This window comes from Limulus polyphemus, unplaced genomic scaffold (assembly GCF_000517525.1).
Source record: "Limulus polyphemus unplaced genomic scaffold, Limulus_polyphemus-2.1.2 Scaffold3506, whole genome shotgun sequence".
Lineage (NCBI taxonomy): Eukaryota > Metazoa > Arthropoda > Merostomata > Xiphosura > Limulidae > Limulus > Limulus polyphemus.
The window spans coordinates 1-4,204 of record NW_013669116.1 but is presented as its reverse complement, the minus strand read 5'-3'; positions in this window follow the sequence as shown (position 1 = coordinate 4,204).

The window sequence follows — 4,204 nt, the reverse complement described above, 5'->3', positions numbered from 1 at the left end:
TTTAACACAGCCTGAAGCTGATACTTACTTTCCTTGAAAACCAGAATTCGCTGCTTGAGCTGGACAGTGAAAGACTTAATCCAAAAGTTTACACTATTTATGTTAACAACACATTTAACACAGCCTGAAGCTGATACTTACTTTCCTTGAAAACCAGAATTCGCTGCTTGAGCTGGACAGTGAAAGACTTAATCCAAAAGTTTACACTATTTATGTTAACAACACATTTAACACAGCCTGAAGCTGATACTTACTTTCCTTGAAAACCAGAATTCGCTGCTTGAGCTGGACAGTGAAAGACTTAATCCAAAAGTTTACACTACTTATGTTAACAACACATTTAACACAGCCTGAAGCTGATACTTACTTTCCTTGAAAAAGAACTGGATATCTTTGTTTTCCTGTAGAAATAATAATAACGTATTACACATTTACTATTTTACAACAAACATTATTTTTTACTGCTACTGTTATTTTAGCACAGAATATATGTCTTTTTGCAATATTAGTAAACATACAACATCGTGCTACCAGTTTCGTACAAGTGGGTGGCACAAGCGGGGTAGTTGCTTTAGGGATCAAATGTACAAGAACTCGAAGGTCCCAGCAAGTTTTAGATTTGTTAGTTTGTTGATTTTCGCGCACTGTTTACTTCAGATCTATCCACTAACTAGACCTCCCTAACTTAGAAGTGAAAACAAGAGGGTTATTCTAATGAAATAATGGGATTGATCGTCACATATAACGCCCCCACAGTTGGAAGAACAAGCATGTTCGGTGACGGAGATTCGAACCCGAGACCCGAAAGGTGCCAGTCGAGCGTCCTACCATCAAGCTCTGACAGACCAAAGTTTTATATAAAAAGAAAATTAAAACTAATTGGTACTACAGTAATTGTTATGATGTGAATGACTTTTCCAAGTTGGCAAAGCATGGTTATAATTATCATATTTATCATAAGATATTAGTATTAGGCCAGTTATATTTTTAACACTACATTCTTTATCTCATTATAACAAATGGCTTACATAAATGGTGTTTCGACCACTACTGTATCCCAGCCGTCCTGCTCAGCGAAACGCGTCGTCGGCAATGGATATGGTAAATACAGTGTGGCTGGAATACCATTATCATACAATCTTCTAATTCTCGAGAGTTCCAAAGGAACTAGATAAAAAATGTAGCGTTAAAAATATAATAGACCTAATAATAATGTCTTATAAAAAACAGAATAAATATTTGATACTTTTATAAAAAAACATTACAACGTGATCATTTCTTTTTCTTTACACTATTTATTCGTTAAGTTTATTAGATCAGTTTTAATAAACATTGTTGTTGATGAATGTGTTACAAATGTTGTTATAAATAATAGTACAACACCTGCCTTAACAATAGTAATGAGATAGAATGCAGTATAAGAATTACAATATACTGATTGATCAGTTTTAATAAACATTGTTGTGGATGAATGTTTTACCAATGTTGTTATAAATAATAGTACAACACCTGCCTTAACAATAGTAATGAGATAGAATGCAGTATAAGAATTACAATATACTGATTGATCAGTTATAATAAACATTGTTGTGGATGAATGTGTTAGAAATGTTGTTATAAATAATAGTACAACACCTGCCTTAACAATAGTAATGAGATAGAATGCAGTATAAGAAACCAATCATTTTTGTATATTGAAGAGACAAGTCATATTTAAAAAGAGCAGTTGAATGTAAAGGTAAAAAACGCAGTAGAGTTTTTTATCATTAATTGGCTCGCTTTACGAATTTAAAGTAAAATATTCGGCAAGGTTCGAAAAGGGTATCGATCTCTCCAACTTCATTTTCTACACAATTATTCACCATAAAAACTTGGCTCATTTGTTGTTTGTTCTCCAAACAGTTTCTCAACTCTGTACTTCTTAGGTGTGTATCAGGAAAAGGGTCTCAAATATACTGAAGAAAATAGTTAATACAATCAAAGAGTAACGCTTGTTATCACTGGTTCAGAAGACAGCTTGTATGACGTTTTTAAAGACCCCCAGCGCCTGTGCACAGCACAAAATTGAAAATGGAAAAGTTCGATAGGGTAAGAGAGACTGAAATAAATGGAAAATCCATACTCTGAGCGTAAACGGATTAGAGAAATCAACCTCAAAGAAGCCACTGATGTCTGTGCTCGGCAGAAACCAAGCAAGAGCAGTTCAAAAGCATGATAATTATAACTATTGTAATCCTTTTCATTTTAATATCATTTATTGATTAAAAATACTGCTTTATGTAGGATGATAACCGGTAGAGCGAAGAGCAATGAATTAAAACGAATAATTATACGTATGCGAATGTGAGTTACAAAACTCTTGCCCTGGTTCTAATAACCCAATGTAAAGTAGACTTAGCACATAAAATAGGGTAACAAAAAATCTGTATAATATCGCGTGAAATATTTAGCAATTAGGAATTACTGTAAATTCCAGAATATAATAATCAAATGTCAATTCACGATGTCAGGTTTTGATTGTTCTTTCGTCCGAAGAGACCTGTATTTTAACGATGGGGTATATTGTTGATAGTATCTGTACTCTATTGACAGGGTAGGTTTGTTGATGGTAGCTGTACCTTATTCACAAGATAAATTTTCTGAAGATAACTATACTTTAACGACAGAGTAGATATACAGATGGTATCTGTACTTTATTGACAAGATAGGTTTGTTGTTGGAGCCTTTACTTTATTGACAAGATAAATTTGTTGATGGTACCTTTACTTTATTGACAGAGTAGATTTGTTTATGGTATCTGTACTTTATTGACAAGATAGGTTTGTTGTTGGAGCCTTTACTTTATTGACAAGATAAATTTGTTGATGGTACCTTTACTTTATTGACAGAGTAGATTTGTTTATGGTATCTGTATTTTATTTATAGGATAAATTTATTGGAGGGATCTGTACTTTATTGACAAGGTAAATTTGTTGATGGTACCTTTACTTTATTTACAGAGTAGATTTGTAGAAGGGATCTGTACTTTATTGACAAGACAGGTTTGCTGATGATACCTGTACTTTATTGACAAGGTAACTTTGTTGTTGAAGCCTTTACTTTATTGACAGAGTAGATTTGTTGATAGTACATGAACTTTATTGACAGGGAAGATTTGTTGATGGTAATTATAATTTATCAAGAAGTTAAATGTGTTGAATGTACCTTTACTTTATTGACAGAATAAATTTGTTTATGATGTCTGTACTTTATTGACAAGTTAGACATGTTGATGATGGCTGTACTTTATTGACAGGGAAGATTTGTTTATGGTGTCTGTACTTTATTGACAAGTTAGACATGTTGATGATGGCTGTACTTTATTGACAGGGAAGATTTGTTTATGGTGTCTGTACTTTATTGACAAGTTAGACATGTTGATGATGCCTGTACCTTATTGATTTGGGTAGATTTGGTGACAATAACTGATAAAAATGGTAGCTAAAGTAGAACATACCGTGTTTTACTTTGATTTTTATAATAAAACGCTAACCTTAGAGAAAATTAAAAACAACCAGTTTTATAAACAGTAAAGAGCATTAAATGAAAATGATATTTTTATTTGCATTACTATTGCTACAGGTATCTCTCGCGCGAGTGAACATTTTGTTGAGTGACTTCTTGTTGCCCAGTTGTTTGTCGTGAACTTCTAATTAACCATAATTGATGTTTAGTTTAAAGAAATCCTTCATCACTTGAAGATCAAACATCGTCTGTAAACAGCATCTCCCAATTGCATTTACCTGTCTCTCTGTGTTTTCGCGAGCGTAAAATAACGTGCCCAGTGAGACATGCAATAGTGGTAGATATCGTCCGCCATATGACCTGCCTTATAGCCAACTTCAGAAGCCGTAGCAGAGGCGAGCTTAATATTTTCGTACTTCATGGTTGTCAGAGACGCAAAGTAAAAATAGAAATATGAAAACATTATAGATTACTGACAAAAAATAATATAAACGCGACTTTTAATCGTCTCCATATAAAGAACAGCCTGTTATACGTTGTTTGTGATGTATTTTAATCCTTAAGGTTAAATCATGCTCAATCCACTACGTTCGTTTGTTCAATTCTCTACTTGTATATTCCATTCACACTAGCACAAAAATGTTTCAGGTTTAGGGACAACAAACCCACGGTAGCTGCCTGAGACTGAACTACAAATGTT